This window comes from Argopecten irradians, chromosome 16 (genome assembly GCF_041381155.1).
Source record: "Argopecten irradians isolate NY chromosome 16, Ai_NY, whole genome shotgun sequence".
NCBI lineage: Eukaryota > Metazoa > Mollusca > Bivalvia > Pectinida > Pectinidae > Argopecten > Argopecten irradians.
Window position 1 is genome coordinate 23,241,336 of NC_091149.1, and position 20,077 is coordinate 23,261,412.

Consider the following 20,077-nt stretch of genomic DNA (forward strand, 5'->3'; position numbering starts at 1 on the left):
GACCGGGTGGGGTGTGTTGCTTGGTGTCTTCGGCGGCATGCTTCAGTGATATAGCACTATAAGAAGGGCAACAGTTCCACTATACAAGAAGACACAACACGAACATACCGCAGTCTCCCAGTACACTCACCTCGCACAACATACACGCAACACACCGCATACATGGGAGGCCGTCCTTACATGACCATTAGCTGTTAATAGGACGTTGATAAATCAAACAAACAAACAAACAAGCATTACCTAATTATAAAGTGACAGTGTTACGTGACTTTGTCCTTTATAGTTGACCTAAGGACAGCGATGGTTCATGTGGATATATCACATGTACCCGTCTTGCGTGTGTAAACGTAATTTTTGACAGTTTTATTGACATTTAAACGATCCATTAGCGTGTTATGATAATCACAACAGTTTATGTGACAGAAAAAGTGATTACCTCATACTTTCATATAGTAACAGTTTTTTTTTTTTAGACAGGGGATTGTATATATATGGGTCATACGTATAAATTCGGTCATTTTTATAATCAGTTTACTGACCTGGGAGTTTTGTCGTACAATGTCAGGTTTCTAGGTTGCAATGTCATAAGGCATTGAAAACTGCGTTTGGACGCGCCCTTCTTATATGAGACATGATAGATGATATAACTAGCATATACCATTATTTGACAATCACGCAGGCATCCGTTTTTAAATCACGGATAAAATCAAATGAGGATTACATACTAGTTTACGGTACTTTTTCCGAAATGGCTAATTTTGGTAAGTATGAACTGTATGCAGTGGGTATTTGTTAGCCCACCATCATCAGATGGTGGGCTATTCAAATCGCCTTTCGTCCGTGGTCCGTCCGTCCTTCCGTCCGTCCGTCCGTCCGTCCGTCCGTTAACAATTCTTGTTACCGCTATTTCTCAGAAAGTACTGAAGGAATCTTTCTCAAATTTCACATATAGGTTCCCCTAGGGCCCTAGTTGTGCATATTGCATTTTGGGACCAATCGGTCAACAAGATGGCCGACTGGCGGCCATCTTGGATTTTGATAGTTAAAGTTTGTTACCGCTATTTCTCAGAAAGTTGTGAAGGGATCTTTCTCAAATTTCACATGTAGGTTCCCCTAGGGCCCTAGTTGTGCATATTGCATTTTGGGACCAATCGGTCAACAAGATGGCCGACTGGCGTCCATCTTGGATTTTGATAGTTAAAGTTTTGTTACCGCTATTTCTCAGAAAGTTTCTGAAGGGATCTTTCTCAAATTTCACATGTAGGTTCCCCTAGGGCCCTAGTTGTGCATATTGCATTTTGGGACCAATCGGTCAACAAGATGGCGGACTGGCGGCCATCTTGGATTTTGATAGTTAAAGTTTGTTACCGCTATTTCTCAGAAAGTTTTGAAGGGATCTTTCTCAAATTTCACATGTAGGTTCCCCTAGGGCCCTAGTTGTGCATATTGCATTTTGGGACCAATCGGTCAACAAGATGGCCGACCAGCAGCCATCTTGGATTTTGATAGTTAAAGATGCTCCACCGCCGACAGAGCAAAAATGATATTCATCATTTGAACAATAATTGGTATTTAATCGTGTATATAATAGTCTAATTAACACAAAAAATAACATAAAATAATTTATTTTGCCTTTGGTACATGCGCATTCAGTAATTCATTCCATATAGGATATAGTGGTACGGAATTTTTTCGGGATGCAATTAATTATTTTTCATATTTTTAACTTAAGGTAAAATTGGAAGCTCAAACTTTCCAATGGTGGTAATGGTGTAAAGTAAGTAACTTTTGTAACTGAACAATAATACTAAATCGTCTGCTCCATTTTTTAAAAGTGAAAAAATACCATTTGTCGGCGGTGGAGCATCTTTAAAGTTTGTTACCGCTATTTCCCAGAAAGTACTGAAGGGATCTTTCTCAAATTTCATATGTAGGTTCCCCTAGGGCCCTAGTTGTGCATATTGCATTTTGGGAGCGATCGGTCAACAAGATAGTCGACCGGCGGCCATCTTGGATTTTGATAGTTAAAGTTTGTTAACGCTATTTTCCAGAAAGTACTGAAGGAATCTTTCTCAAATTTCATATGTAGGTTCCCCTAGGACCCTAGTTGTGCATATTGCATTTTGGGACAGATCGGTCAACAAGATGGCCGAAGGACGACGGCCATCTTGGATTTTGATAGTTAAAGTTTGTTACCGCTATTTCTCAGAAAGTACTGAAGGGGTCTCTCTCAAATTTCATGTGCAGGTTCCTGAAGGGGTCTAGTGCATTTTCGGACTTATCGGTCAGCAAGATGATCGACAGGTAGCCATCTTGGATTTTGATAATTGAAGTTTGTTTCTGCTACATATCTCAGAAAGTACTGAAAGGATCTTTCTCAAGTTTCATATAGAGTATGTAGTAAAAGTTTGAAAAGCAGGGAAAAGATCCCTCTTTCTGTTGTCAGAAATAGATCATTCTTTGGTGGGCGCCAAGATCCCTCTGGGATCTCTTGTGATAGTTAAAGTTTGTTACCGCTATTTCTCAGAAAACACTGAAGGGATCTTTCTCAAATTTTCATATGTAGGTTCCCCTAGGACCCCAGTTGTGCATATTGCATTTTGGGACTGATCGGTCAACAAGATGGCCGACCAGCAGCCATCTTGGATTTTGATAGTTAAAGTTTGTTACCGCTATTTCTCAGAAAGTGTTGAAGGGATTGTTCTCAAATTTCATATGTAGGTTCCTCTAGGACCCTAGTTCTGCATATTACATTTTGGGACTGATCGGTCAACAAGATGGCCGACCAGCAGCCATCTTGGATTTTGATAGTTAAAGTTTGTTACCGCTATTTCTCAGAAAGTATTGAAGGGATTGTTCTCAAATTTCATATTTAGGTTCCCCTAGGACCCTAGTTCTGCCTATTGCATTTTGCGACCACCATCTTGGATTTTGATAGTTTAAAGTTTGAAAAGCAGAAAAAAGAAGTGTAAGTTTGAAAAGCAGAGAAAAGATCCCTCTTTCATTTGTCAGACATAGATCAATCTTTGGTGGGCGCCAAGATCCCTCTGGGATCTCTTGTTATTATATATTATATGTCATTCATTACATTTTTTTTCTAGAAACATGCAATTGTCTCATCAAAATGGTATACGTATTATTAGACAATGTATTTTAAGCGACTTATTTGATTATGTCAACAATGAAATTTAAAGATGTTAGACCGCTGATGAATGACATTTGTCTCCACCAAAAACAGGAGCAGACGAATTAATTAATCGTCTTCCTTCAGTTACAAAAGCTACATACTTTACACAATTACCACCTTTGGAAACATTGAGCATATTTTACTTCAAGATATAATATTAAAAAAAAAAAAAAAAAAAAAAAAAATTCGTTTATGACACTGTGCCCGATATGGAATGAAGTACTGATTGCGCATCCACGAAACACAAAATGAAAGCTTTTGTGTTCATTACATTTACATGGGTAAACATCAATTATGATTACAATATTAATGGTGAATATCGTTTATGGTTACAATCTCAATGATGGTGATCGTTTATGCTCTGTCGTCGTTTGCGGGGCATACTGTTCGCCCATGTGAGGAAGGCTCTTGGTTCTGTCCCCTGGTCGAGACAGACCAAAGTCTATAAAAGTGGTAGTTTCTACTCCTGCTTAGCGCTCAGCATACATGGAATGGGACGACTGGTTCGCCCGTTGTCAGTATAATGTGACCGGGTGGAGTGTGTTGCTTGGTGTCTTCGGCGGCATGCTTCAGTGATATAGCACTTTAAAAAGGGCAACAGTTCCACTATACAAGAAGACACAACATGAATATACCGCAGTCTCCCAAAACACGCACCTCGCACAACATGCACGCAACACATCGCATACATGGGAGGCCGTCCTTACATGACCATGTCTGTTGATGGGACGTTAATCAATCAATCAAACAAACAAAAAGATATAAAACGATAATCCGGTTTGAATTTTGAAGTTTATGTTCTGATTTTACAAATTCAAATGAATCAATTAAATATAAATGGATTATTTTACTAATAAACCTGTCTAAATTATCAATATATCCCTATCAAAGATATGTGGACGAAAAGTTCAACCAACCAACTAATCAAACGTTATTTGATATATCGGGTGAGATGTTTTCAAGCCGTGTTATCATTTGACATTCCCTACTTCGTTAAAGAGTAGCCTACATATAAAACTAATTTGTTTATATTTTCTTAAAATTAGAGTACACTAAGGCTCGTGTCTTTTGGAACTTTTACAAAAATAACTCATTTCTGTTTGATGTTTCTTGTTTGTTTGTTTGATTAATTAACGTCCTATTAACAGCTATGGCCATGTAAGGACGGCCTCCCATGTATGCTCTGGGTTGCGTATATGTTATGAGAGGTGCGTGTTTTGGGAGACTGCGGTATATTCATGTAGTGTCTTGTATAGTGGAACTGTTGCCCTTTTTATAGTGCTATATCACTGAAGTATGCCGCTGAAGACACAAAGCAACACATCCAACCCGGTCACATTATACTGACAACGGGCGAACCAGTCGTCTTCGGCGGCATACTTCAGTGATATATAGCACTATAAAAAGGGCAACAGTTCCACTATACAAGAAGACACAACATGAATATACTGCAGTCTCCCAAAACACGCACCTCGGAGTGGTTATAATGATTTGTAATTAATCAGATTGTGTGGATTGCTTACCGTAATTAAGGTTATACATTTTAGTAGAGGTAATTTTACACCTTGAACCGAGTCATCGGGATTTTGATAGGTGTGATAGCAGTTACAAGTAAACGCATACAAACAAATATAGATAAATCGGATTTGTTCCTTTTTAGGCCCAATAACTGGAGCGGTGATGAGAAGATACGGGGCTCGGAAAGTTGCAGTTTGTGGAGGGCTTATTGCTTGTACAGGGTTTTTCATATCTACATTTTCACCGAGTCTTGACGTCAGGATTTTTCTGTATGGATGTGTAGGGGGTAAGGATTATTTTTTATATTTGTGTTGTATAAATGATCAAAACGATGTGAAAGGGAAATGCCCCATCTGGTTTTGAATTAAAGCATGGCCCTGCAGGTAGGGCGTTAGAATTGTACCTGCTGCCCCTATTGCATGATCGTAAAAGGCGACTAAATTTAGGATCTTATCTTTTCTCTTCTTCCTAACTGACTTTATCTTTCCTAATGCCTCCCTTGGCACCGCCTCACTTTTGGCCTTGAGTTGAGCGTTCGACCCTGTGAGGAAGGCTCTGGGTTCTGTCCCCTGGCCGAGACACACCAAAGTCTATAAAAGTGGTAGTTTCTGCTCCTGCTTAGCGTTCAGCATACATGGAGTGGGACGACTGGTTCGCCCGTTGTCAGTATAATGTGACCGGTTGGGGTGTGTTGCTTGGTGTCTTCGGCGGCATGCTTCAGTGATATAGCACTATAAAAAGGGCAACAGTTCCACTATACAAGAAGACACAACACTAACATACCGCAGTCTCCCAAAACACGCACCTCGCACAACATACACGCAACACACCGCATACATGGGAGGCCGTCCTTAAATGACCATAGCTGTTAATAGGACGCTAATAAATCAAACAAACAAACAAACAAAAAGTGAAAACCTTAAAATAGCCAAAGGCACTACTAGACCATAAGACTAATGTGCCCATGGAATTCCGTGCATATATCTCAACCGGTTTTCCAGTTATGCTGCGAAAACGAACCTGATACAAAAATATGATATTCTCAGCAATGTTTCCATGGTTACGGGAAAAAGTGCAAAAAAATGAAAACCTAAAAATAGCAAAAGGCACTACTAGACCATAAGACTAATGTGCCTATGGAATTCCGTGCATATATCTCAACCGGTTTTCCAGTTATGCTGCGGAAACGAACCCGATACAAAAATATGATATTTTCAGCAATGTTTCTATGGTTACAGAAAAAAGCACAAAAGATGAAAACCTAAAAATAGCAAAAGCCACTACTAGACCATAAGAAAAATGTGTCTATGAAGTTTCATGGAAATATCTCTGCTGGTTTTAGAGTTGTGCTCCGGAAACAATTCTTACACAAAAATCTGCCATTTTCAGCAATGTTTCCATGGTTACAGAAAAAAGTACAAAAAGTGAAAACCTTAAAATAGCAAAAGGCACTACTAGACCATAAGACCAATGTGTCTATGAAGTTTCGTGGAAATATCTCTTCTTGTTTTAGAGTTATACTCCGGAAACGAACCTGGTACAAAAATATGATATTTTCAGCAATGTTTCCATGGTTACGGAAAAAATGAAAACCTAATAATAGCAAAAGACACTACTAGACCATAAGACCAATGTGTGTATGAAGTTTCGTGGAAATATCTCTACCGGTTTTAGAGTTATGCTCCGGAAACCATTCGTACGGACGGACGGACGGAACCCATTTGTATATCCCCCGCCAACTTCGTTGGGCGGGGGATAATTACAACCTGCCGTTAATAGATTTACATCTAATGTTAGTCATAATACTTAAACCTAAGATCATGTCTATTTGTATAATGTTTTTTTTTTCTTTTCAGGATATAACATTCCATTCAGTTACCTACCTGTACATAGTGTTTCTGTCGGACTGTCATCCTGAGAAAGTGCTCTTCTGATTTCAATCATCGGGATATCGAGTATTGTGTCACGTGTCCTGGTCGGTTATATATCTGACAAGTCGTGCGTGAATACTTTTGTTCTGAACAGTGTCATGCTGTTGATAGGGGCGCTAACCACTAGCATGGTTCCATATTACACCACGTTTGCAAGTCTGGCGCTGTATTCCGCTGTTTACGGGGCTACCACAGGTAACCGATTGCGACTCGTATGTTACATGTGGGGTATGTTTGGTGTGCCATTTTAGGGCGCAAGTGGTTAAGATGCCCCGACATAGTACCACACACCGTCTGGGGCGCGAGTTCTAACCCCATAAAGGACAGTTGCCAGGTACTAACCACAAACCGATGTTATTTTTCTACGGATACTCTACCTTCATCATTTAAATAGCACGTTAAACCAAATTTAGTATATGATACAGTATGTATGCTTACCATATACGTAAGCATGTTAACAAAGTCGAACAAGAAACGAGAGGACTGATATGAATTATTAGTTTTATTTAGAAAAAAACAAATCTGTTATACGTAATGATAATGTTGTCACACTTTTCATTGAGCCAACATGATAATACGCCACTATTTTTGTCTCCCCACGGCCACGTTTGCTTCGCTAATGACTGTCAACCTGGTGAAACTGTTGGGGTTCCATATCCTTTCATCGGCACTTGGAATACAGTTCTTTTGTATGGGTTCTGGGTTATTTATTGGACCTCCCATTGCAAGTAGATATATCTTATGACCATTATCTTCTATTTAGGATAGCCAAAATGTTATATTTTGACAGCATTTGGCTTAACAATCGAGTTTAATCGAAAATTTAATTCGCCGACATAGCACAAACGATACTCATCATGTGAACAATCTTTGATGTATAATCGCATAAATGTATATGTATAATTAACACACAAAAATTATATTAACATGATTTATTTTGCTTTTGGTGCATGCGCAATAATTATCTTATACCATGCTATAGTGCCACGGATTTTTACGGGACGAAATAAATTATTTGTAATATTTTTATCTATAAGTAAAATGGGAAGGTATAACTGTTCAATGGTGGCAATGTTGTAACTTTTGTAACTAAAGAAAATTACTATTTTGTCTGCTGCAGTGATAAATGATAATTAGGCGTAATAAGGTATTTCGAATGCAAACATGTAATATATACAGTTTGCATATTGAAATTATTTAACTATTTAACAATTCATATAATGATATGTTTATTTCTAGGTATTTTATCTGAAATGAGCGGGAGTTACAACAGTGTATTTTACTTCGGTGGTGCCGTCATCGGACTCGCGGGACTACTTAGCTTACCACTAAGCTGTATGGCAAGACGGGAGCAACATATGACAGTCAAATTCACCGAAAGACACTCAACAGCTGATACAACATCAACTGTTTTACCAACGTCATTTAAGTCGATATAAAATATACCACCATAAATGGTACTTACCATGCTGGCAAATAAAAAAAAAAACAGAAAAATGAAATACAAAATCTGCAATGTATGCCAATACGTATGTCAACATATAAACGAAATATGTACAACATAGTCACCAATTGGCAGATAAAAAAATAAATAAAAAATATTACCGGATTTTCTCTTACCTTAGTGACATGATTAAATGTCTCGGGAACTTACCCATGTTCGTTCGGCACTTTCATCGAACCCTATTTAGCGGAGTTATGGGATATTAATTCAACGAATTGGCTTGTTTCATTTTTGAACTCGAGATATGTTTGTTAGTTCCCATTCCCATTATGTTTTCGGGGAAAAATATATTTATAAAGTATCAAACTATATCAAATGAATGGCAATGTATTTGGTAAATCGGGCCAGGGGAGATAACTCGGTCATTTTTTTGGTTTTATCTTTTCATCATTATTTCTAAAGTTTCAACACTAACCTGTTATATTTTTTTCAAATATTTGTTCATTTATGTCTCTTTTATCATATGAAAAAAATGGTGAAGATGTATTTACAACAATTTGAATAAACTTTAGACTAAAAGCTTAAATAATGTATTTAAATCATGCGATACATGATCAATCGTACCCCGATGAAAATAAGAAGCAAATGGCAATACATGCATTTTCATTGACAATTTTTTGCTCAAACTTTGTCACATAGTCATGAATCAATTTAAAGAAGACGAATAATAACCTGATACTTGTATTTCGTTGGTTTTTAATAGATGTTCATAATTGAATTTTTCATTGGAAAATGTTGAAAAAAAAACCTTAAATAAGTAGACATTTTCAAGAAGATATGGAGAAAAAACAAGCACACCAGCATATAATTTTTATTTGCATTATTTCGTTTGTCAATAACCCCTTTTTCGAAAAAGTCGTAAGAATACATCCTTAAATCATCTGCTACTGTTTTTGACAGAGAAAAAAACATTTGTCAGCGGTGGAGCACCTTTAAAATATTCTTCACACTGATTATTATAAAAGTTTATTCTAATTAAATTATTTGAAATGGAGAAGAGTGTTGTATTTATCTTTTTTTTTTATTTATCTTTTTTTTTATCTGGTGTATTGATAAAACTATTCAATCTACTTCTAGTGATTAGTCGGTTAACACAGCGGAAGCGAGTTCCCACTCAGTAATTCCCGCTTATTCATAGGCTGTTCCATCGACTGATATATTTCTCTATGCTGCAATATAAGTTTTATGTACATGTTTTATACTTTTATCTATTTTCTTTTTAAACATTAATTACATCTTGAAACGTAAATATAAGACGAATTATCTACGTCCGACCATGGAAAGAGGGATATTGTCTCTGCTTTTCGAACTTTTACTACATATTACTATATATGAAATTTTAGAAAGATATTAAATTATCAAAATCCGAGATGGCTACCTGTCGGCCATCTTCTTGACCGATATTACCCCATGCACTTTAACAATGAATACACCAACTGCATTTTTACACAACAACGCATGAAATTTGATTAAAAATAACAAAACAAAACAAAAATAAATAGAATGAAAGAAAAATATAATCAATGAACATGTTTAACCATTTAATATAGTGACCTGAAAATTGACCTAGTTCTCTTAATTTTCCACATAGAAAGGCAACATCTTCCTTCTCAACTGATCTTGAGATAGCCCGGTCACATTATACTGACAACGGCCGAACCAGTCGTCCCACTCCCTATTTACTGAGTGCTAAGGAGTGTGTTGCTTGGTGTCTTCCGATATAGCACTATAAAAAGGGCAACAGTTTCACTAAACAAGAAGACACTACATGAATATACCGCAGTCTCCCAAAACACGCACCTCGCACAACATATCCGCAACATACAGCATACATAGGAGGCCGTCCTTACATGATCATAGCTGTTAATAGGACATTAATTAATCAAATAAACTAACAAACAAATTGAGACAGTCCTGATAGAAGAATAATGCAATGCACATAAATAACTGTAATGTTTCATTTATATCTATATAGTGTAATGTAATGCTATATTGATTTTAATTTCATTTTGAGTGGTACAAACCAGAAAGTTGAAGTAAGACATACTCATGCCTTAATTCCTGTATGATGTATCGAGATACAGATATTTCTTTTTTTAATGACTGCATGAGCATGCATGTAATAGGATGAGTGTAAAAAATGTGTACTAAATTACTAGAATTAGGCTAATAATATCCATCAATCTACATACGTGTACATATTAACTTATGAATACCTGTAATTGGCTAGTTTGGCAGGTTTGGAAAGAGTTCCTCCATTGTCATGGTTTTCCTTGGTGGGGCACTCTTAGGATGTTGAATCCTGGATGCCCTGATATCAGTTTTACTCACATTCTTATACCTGCAATAAATATACATACATGTATATAGAGAGGAGGGTGCTTTAGAAAGGTAGGTGGCTATTTTGTGTTAATGTTCGGGTTCAATAATTGACTTATGGGCAGTTGCCTTACTTTCGCCCGTTGTTTCCCTCTGTTTTAAAATAAGCCGTCTAAAACTCTAAAACAAAGTATCTATTGATGGCCCCTCTGATATTTTGCAACCTGTTTTTGTGATAAAGTTCATTTTCCGATTTTGGTCTCGCTGCAAAATGTTTTTAAAATCTCAGCGAGGTCCTCGGCAGATACACTTGTCAAATTTACTGGTGTTCCGTGTTTTCTCAACGTTCCAATCTGGAAAGTGAAAAGGGAAGTTTTTGAAATGCGATTAAAGAAGAGAGAACGTCAATCGTGTAACATTTGAAGCCGTTTTGTTGATTGCTTAAAACATTGCAACAATAAACGTGTCTTAATTGATTTTATTTTGATTTGGGACTACTATCGACAAACTATCAGCCAGGCGGCGTTTTATTTTTTCGTTTATTTGATAACATTCACGTTGATTTTATAGTGAATTAATATGTGTTTAGATATCAAAACTGTAATCTCTTTAGAAAGTGGTTTCAACGTACAAGGGGAGGTAATCTCAATTTGTTTATATGACACGGTGTCAAAATATTTTTGCGCCGGTTGGCAGTCATGAAATGGTAACGCGCAAGCATAGTTGGTAATGTTATATAGTGACAATGTGAAACAGTGGTAAATATTAATCAAACAATCAAGATATGTTTAGATTTGTCATTTTGACCGCAAACCCTCTGGACCCTGCTTGTGTGATGTCTTCTGCAGCATGCTTCAGAGATAATACAATAAAACTTGACTTATACTATAAAACAACACGAATATACTGCAGCATTCGAAATTATAAATACATTCACATACCGCAGCACATTGCACGCATTGGACTGGATGGTGAACATTCAATGACCCTAGATGTATGTATGAAGTTTAGCCTAATAAACCGAATCAAACCATGTATTCAACCGCATTATATATTTTTAAATAAGTTTGTTTGGTTTGATTGATAGATTAACGTCCTATTAACAGCTATGGTCATGTAAGGACGGCCTCCCATGTATGCTGTGTGTTGCGTGTATGTTGTGCGAGGTGCGTGTTTTGGAAGACTGCGGTATATTCATGTTGTGTCTCCTTGTATAGTGGAAGTGTTGCCCTTTTTATAGTGCTATATCACTGAAGCATGCCGCCGAAGACACCAAGCAACATACCCCCACCCGGTAACATTATACTGACAACGGGCGAACCAGTCGTCCCACTCCATGTATGCTGAGCGCTAAGCAGGAGCAGTAACTACCGCTTTTATAGACTTTGTTGTGTCTCGGCCAAGGGACAGAACCCAGAGCCTTCCTCACAGGGGCGAACGCTCAACTCAAGGCCAAAAATGAGGCAGTGCCAAGGGAGGCATTAGGAAAGATAAGTCAGTTAGGAAGAAGAGAAACGATAAGATCTGAATTTAGTCGGCTTTTACGATCATGCAATAGGGCAGCAGGTACAATTCTTACACCCTACCCTGAGAGTCACGGCAACCTCTATCGATAGCATGTACGTCCTCCTCAGATAGCCAGTTGTCGATGTCTTCACTATTTGATGCAATATCATGTTTCAATATATTGGCGTCATTGTTCCTTGAGTCTGCTAGGTAGGTCCCCCATTACTTATACAATATATCATGTTGTTGAAACAAACATCATCGGTTTCATAAGGGGACGACCTTTATGGATGCTCTAACTCTGGAACTTGAAATTGTTCGATTTTTGTATGTATATGTATGTTCAGTCGAGTACGAGAATTGCAGTAGAGTGCACAACACTGCCCAACAGTTCTTGAGCGAATTGACTAGTGTATTCCTTCATAATGGCATCTCTTGAAACATCAGAAAAAAAAACTCAACATACTTAAGCATGAAACACAAAATCAATGCTGTTCTTGCACATGAGATGGCTCGTCGTATTCCTGATTTACCTATGTTAAATAAAGTCGATAGAAGTTTGCTTGACATACCGGATATGAACACTCCTAGGTCAAATATTTGTCATACAAATGATGTAGACGCTTCGTGTCTTCGGCAGCATGTTTCAGTGATATTGCACTATGAAAAGGGCAACAGTTCCACTATACAAGAATACACAACATTAATACATTTGTATACCACAGTCTCCCAAAACACGCACCTCGCATTCATGGGAGGCCGTCCTAACATGACCATAATTTTTGTTTGTTTGATTAATTAACGTCCTATTAACAGCTATGGTCATGTAAGGACGGCCTCCCCATGTATGCGTAGTGTTGCGTGTATGTTGTGCGAGGTGCGTGTTTTGGGAGACTGCGGTATATTCGTGTTGTGTCTTCTTGTATAGTGGAACTATTGCCCTTTTTATAGTGCTATATCGCTGAAGCATGCCGCCGAAGACACCAAGCAACACACCCCACCCGGTCACATTATACTGACAACGGGTGAACCAGTCGTCCCACTCCCTGTATGCTGAGCGCTAAGCAGGAGCAGAAACTACCACTTTTATAGACTTTGGTGTGTCTCGGCCAAGGGACAGAACCCAGAGCCTTCCTCACAGGGGCGAACGCTCAACTCAAGGCCAAAAGTGAGGCGATGCCAAGGGAAGCATTAGGAAAGATAAAGTCAGTTAGGAAGAAGAGAAAAGATAAGACATGACCAGAAGGCCCAGGGTACTAATATTAGGCCTGTAACATTGTAACATGCTGGGAGGAAGGGCTACCAAGTTTGTTCAAATGAATGCCTTTGACATTTATTTAAGGTCACGGGGGTCAAATAGGCTAAAAACTTTCAATGACTTCTTCTCAAGAACCATAAGCAAAAAAATAATAGCAAGATGAAAGAGCTTCAAGTATCCAAAGAAAATATCTAGGATTGGTGAGTGTAACTCATTTAACTTCTATATGTATTGTAACAAAATGGGGTTAATATTTAGTATGTGACAAGTAGTTTAAAAGAACATTTGATATAGCACATATGGGAAAGTAAAAAAACAGCATATTGATAGGTATATATCTGTGATAGTCTGAAGCGGCAGTGTTGACGTGCGCGGTATCACTTAGTCTGTCATCTTGAAAGATGATATCCAAGATAGGCTGGGCAGACCCTGACTTGCAGTTTACCAAAGCGGTCAGCGGTGACGGATAAGATTTGGGTTAGATCGAAAATACATAGTTTAGGTCGCACGTCCCTTTTTAATATATGTACAAAAGGGGCGGGGTGGAGTAGGTGTTAGGTTGTTAGATATACTGGGAAAATTAGGGAGTTGAGAGAGAGCCTCTAGAAATGTAGGGAACAAGGCAACATTCCCCGGACGGGGGTTCGAGGAGTTAGGAAATCATGTTGGGGAATACGGACTAGCCGCATAGATACCGGGTTAGTCAATAACCTACTAGTTGCGTGTTAGTGGCAAGGACAATGTTTTGTGTACATATAGTTACATGCGATGAACTGCTTATAAGTTATACACAAAGCGAAGTAAAATAATATAAGACTCTTTCATGTGTGGATATGAAGGATAGGGATATTCTACCCGAGGGTCACAAAATGTAGTAAAATCCGAGGCTTGCCGAGGGTTTTGCAACATTTTGTGATCCCGAGGGTAGAATATCCCTATCCTTCATATCCACTTATGAAAGAGTATTTTTCTTTCATACCTCGACGTTTTATTGCAATTTTACAACTATAATATCCCGCCATTTTGAAATAAATTCGAAGAAATCCACGGCTGAAAGTCAATTTTTCTGAAAAATTATGCGACAAATAGTATTTTTTCACTATCAAAAACAGGAGCAAACGATTTAGTATTTTTCTTCATTTACAAAAATTACTTACTTTACACCATCACCACCATTGAAAAGTTTGAGCTTTTAATTCTACGTCAAGTTAAAAATATGAAAAATAATTAATTGCATCCCGAAAAAATTCCGACGCACTATATCCTATATGGAATGAAGTACTGATTGCGCATGCACCAAAGGCAAAATGAAAATATATATATTATTTTTGTGTTAATTAGACATACATACACACGATTGAACACCAATTATTGTTCAAATAATGAATATCATTTATGCTCTGTCGGCGGTGGAGCATCTTTAAAATTTTACCGAGGAAATGGAAATTTTGCAATACAGACTCAGGCGACATGAGTGTATTGCCCTAGACCAGCCAGTATTACACCTGTAGGTATGAAAGAAATAAGTAGATATCATGATGTGTCGTGTTCATTGTGTCACAATATATCTAATATGATCAAAAACAATCTAACGTACACTGTCTATGTCATTGCTTACCGTACATGTAATAAACCGTTATTGAACATAAATACGAGCTGTGTTTCTTACAGAACCTTGTGGGGAAAACAGGAACGAGAAGAAATTCCCGTTACAATCACTCTAGGACATAACGTGCTAACATCTGTAATATTACATCCATCAAATTATCACCTATCCAATTCCCCACATATTTTTCTCGACACAATATATTTGAAAGTTCTTTTATACAAAATTTGAAAATAAACAAATATTGATTACATTTGCCAAATATTTTACACATTCTTTTTTCATCAGATGTACATCAAGGTAAAAATATTAACAGAACCAACAAAACGCATATGAAAATCTGGACCTCCAACTTCGTAGGTGGACGTCATTGACAGCACTTCCAATACAGTAAAGACAATGTTTCTGCCTACAACTATGTCAGAAAAATTAGCACCATCAAAGTTCTTCATGATTAAGAATTGTGCTGTATCTGAGTTGAAAAAAGTCACAGAAAAGTTCATGGTAAGTTCTTTCTATAAAAAAATATCTTTAGAGATGATGATCTGCTGACTTGATTATGTTGATTCCGATCTAATTCAAACTGAAATGATATGCAGACTATAAATATATATTACAGCATAATTTGACAGTAAGGCTAAACTTAGTTGAAGTGTTTTTATAAAGTATGTGTAATACAAGTGTTTTATTAAAGCGTTAACGGGTTATTTGATTACCCGCGGGTCAATCGGGTTAGGCATTCTAAAATGTCTAAAAAACGGGTCAACCCGGGGAAATCGGGTGAGTTGGCAATACTTGTTTTGTTTGATTAATTTGTTTGTTTGATTAATTAACGTCCTATTAACAGCTATGGTCATGTAAGGACGGCCTCCCATGTATGTGGTGTATTGTGTGAATGTTGTACGAGGTGCGTGTTTCGGAAGACTGCGGTATATTCAATTAACGTCCTATTAACAGCTAAGGTCATGTAAGGACGGCCTCCCATGTATGCGGTGTGTTGCGTGTATGTTGTTGGAGGTGCGTGTTTTGGGAGACTGCGGTATATTCATGTTGTGTCTTCTTGTATAGTGGAACTGTTGCCCATTTTATAGTGCTATATCACTGCAGCATGCCGCCGAAGACACCAAGCAACACACCCCACCCGGTCACATCATACTTATAACGGGCGAACCAGTCGTCCCTCTCCATGTATGATGAGCGCTAAGCAGGAGCAGAAATTACCAATTTTATAGACTTTGGTGTGTCTCTTTTGTTTGTTTGTTTGTTTGATTTATAAACGTCCTACTAACAGCTATGGTCATGTAAGGACGGCCTCCCATGTATGCAGTGCATGTGTGTATGTTGTGCGAGGTGCGTGTTTTGGGAGACTGCGGTATATTCGTGTTATGTCATCTTGTATAGTGAAACTGTTGCCCTTTTTATAGTGCTATATCACTGAAGCATGCCGCCGAAGACACCAAGCAACACAACCCACACGGTCACATTATACTGACAACGGGCGAACCAGTCGTCCCACTCCCGTTATGCTGAGCGCTAAGCAGGAGCAGAAACTACCACTGTTATAGACTTTGGTGTGTCTCGGCCAGGGGACAGAACCCAGAGCCTTCCTCACTGGGGCGAACGCTCAACTCAAGGCCAAATGTGAGGCGGTGCCAAGGGAGGCATTAGGAAAGGTACTAGATTTAGTCGCCTTTTACGATCATGCAATAGGGGCAGCAGGTACAAAGTTGGCAATACTGGCCTTTAATAAAATATTGTGTATCACAATTTCTGATAATAGTTTCAAAGCATTCCCAAATATTTGAGGATACTGCTGGTACTTACATTTCTCATTTCCTCTCCTATGATTATGCAATGTGGAAAATTCGACTTCAATCAGGAGATTGAGGACAGTTTTTTCAAGCCGACACTTGTGTCTGTTGCTGTTGCGGCCATTTCTGCGAACAAGAGACGCCTCAGTGTCTCTGGCACATTGGTGTCTGTAGGTTTCATTCATTGGTCTTCCCTGTAAATCTTAAACTGTTAAATAATACACATTTGCACCATTTACAACGTCTCTCATAAATTTCAATTATACTTTTTTTCCCAATAGTCTCAGTTAGAACCCTTAAAGCCTCGCTACATTTCTAAAATCAGTTAAAAATGTAATTATAGCAATTTATAATATCTGAAAATCTACGTATACTTATGGCCTACAATGAAGTAAACCATTTTATATGTGCATAAGAAAAATAGTGTACTTATATATCATTCTTTACATCTTTCATGCAGTTTTCAATACTTTTTTTCAAACAGGCATCCGACATATTTACAACAGAGAAGTAGAGGAGAAAATCCTCAAGCTTCAAGATGACAAAGAAGATTTCCCAATAAAACTTTGGAATGAGGAAGCCGACCTATCTGTTACACCCACAAGAGTTTTGGTTCAGGTCACCTGCCTGACAATAACAACATTCAACGTAGAAGCCAATTCTACTAAGAATACAACTATAATGGTATGTACAGTTAGTTTGATTTCATCCTGCATAATTCGCCTTCTTTACAAATGAACAAACATCTTTATAATGATGCTTGTTTGTTCGATTATTTTAACGTTATATTAACAGCTATGGTCATTTAAGGACGGCCTGCCATGTATGTGTTGTGTTGCGTGTACGTTGTGCGAGGTGCGTGTTTTGGGAGAGTGCGGTATGTTCATGTTGTGTCTTGTAGGCAGTTTGCCGTAGGGGAACTGATATGCGGAGTCATTTGAAAAGATTACATATGTGCCATGAGGAAGTTGTATTACTAAAGTCCGATTAGTAATTGGAAGTAAACAAAAGATTTATTGACCCAGGCTTTCTCAGATTCCGTAGTTCCCTACAACCGTGCAACCCTACAACTTGCCTTGATGCCGCAAGTAAAATCTGAGATCCACAGACAAACCAAGCTCTGTTTGTTTGATTAATTAACGTCCCACCAACCAAGCAGCCGGAAAGAATTATACCACAGCAGACAAGTTAACAACAACATCCTCTAGACAACCAACACTGCAACGACTACACTTGTTTAATTGTTTAATTAACGTCCTATAACAGCTATGGTCAAGTAAGGACGGCCTCCCATACATGCGGATATTCATGTTGTGTCTTCTTGTATAGTGCTACTGCCCATTTTATAGTGCTAATCACTGAAACATGCCGCCAAAGACACCAAGCAACACACCCCACCCGGTCACATTATACTGACAACGGGAGAACCAGTCGTCCCACTCCACGTTTGCTGAACACTAAGCAGGAGCATAAACTACCACTTTTATAGACTTTGGTGTGTCTCGGCCAGGGGAGAGAACTCAGAGCCCTCCTCACAGCGGCGAACGCTCAACGCAAGGCCAAAAGTGAGGCAGTGCCAAGGGAGGCATTAGGAAAGATAAAGTCAGACAGGAAGAAGAACAAGAGATCCCAGAGGGATCTTGGCGCCCACCAATGAATGATCTATGTCTGACAAACGAAAGAGGGATCTTTTCTCTGCATTTAAAACTTTTACTACATATTACTACATATGAAATTTGAGAAAGATCCTTTCAGAACTATCTTAGATATAAAACGGTAACAAATATCAATTATCAAATTCCAAGATGGTGGCCTGTCGGCCATCTTGTTGACCGATTGGTCCTAAAATTCAACATGCACAACTAGACCAGAAGGGGAACCTGCAAAAAACAAATTGGAGACAGATTCCCTTCAGTACTTTTTGAGAAATAGTGGTAACAAGCTTCAACTAACAAAATCCAAGATGGAGGCTTGTCAGCCATCTTGTTCATCAATCAGTCTCAAAATGCAATATGCACAACTAGACCCCTAGGGGAACATGGACATGCAATTTGAGACAGATCCCATCAGTACTTTCTGAGAAATAATGGTAACAAGCTTCAACTATCAAAATCCAAGATGGCGGCCTGTCAGCCATCTTGTTCACCAATCGGTCCGAAAATGTGATATGCACAGCTAGACCCCAAGGAGAACCTGCACATGCATTTTGACACAGATCCCTTAAGTACTTTCTGAGATAAAGCGGTAATAAACATCAATTGTCAAAATCCAAGATGGCGTCCTGTCGGCCATCTTGTTCATCGATCGGTCTAAAAATGCAAAGTGCACAACTAGGGCCCTAGGGGAACCTACATGTGAAATTTGAGAACAATCCCTTCGATACTTTCTGAGAAATAGCGGTAACAAACTTTATCAATCAAAATCCAAGATGGCGGCCTGTCGGCCATCTTGTTGACCGATTGGTCCCAAAGTGCAATATGCACAACTACACCCCTAGGGGAACCTACATGTGAAATTTGAGAGAGATCCCTTCAGTACTTTCTGAGAAATAGCGGTAACAAACTTTATCAATCAAAATCCAAGATGGCGGCCTGTCGGCCATCTTGTTGACCGATTGGTCCCAAAATGCAATATGCACAACTACACCCCTAGGGGAACCTACATGTGAAATTTGAGAGAGATACCTTCAGTACTTTCTGCGAAATAGCGGTAACAAACTATAACTATCAAAATCCAAAATGGCCGCCTGTCGGCCATCTTGTTGACCGATTGGTCCCAAAATGCAATATGCACAACTACACCCCTAGGGGAACCTACATGTGAAATTTGAGAGAGATCCCTTCAGTACTTTCTGAGAAATAGCGGTAACAAACTTTAACTATCAAAATCCAAGATGGCGGCCTGTCAGCCATCTTGTTCACCAATCGGTCCGAAAATGTGATATGCACAGCTAGACCCCAAGCAGAACCTGCACATGCATTTTGACACAGATCCCTTAAGTACTTTCTGAGATAAAGCGGTAATAAACATCAATTGTCAAAATCCAAGATGGCGTCCTGTCGGCCATCTTGTTCATCGATCGGTCTAAAAATGCATAGTGCACAACTAGGGCCCTAGGGGAACCTACATGTGAAATTTGAGAACAATCCCTTCGATTCTTTCTGAGAAATAGCGGTAACAAACTTTATCAATCAAAATCCAAGATGGCGGCCTGTCGGCCATCTTGTTGACCGAATGGTCCCAAAGTGCAATATGCACAACTACACCCCTAGGGGAACCAACATGTGAAATTTGAGAGAGATACCTTCAGTACTTTCTGAGAAATAGCGGTAACAAACTTTATCAATCAAAATCCAAGATGGCGGCCTGTCGGCCATCTTGTTGACCGATTGGTCCCAAAATGCAATATGCACAACTACACCCCTAGGGGAACCTAC

General features: G+C 38.6%; 1 pseudogene; it reads left to right on the forward strand.

The window, feature by feature from the left end:
* Window positions 1-748: 748 nt before the first annotated feature.
* Window positions 749-18,297, forward strand: LOC138310773 (monocarboxylate transporter 12-B-like; annotated as a pseudogene).
* Window positions 18,298-20,077: the final 1,780 nt, after the last annotated feature.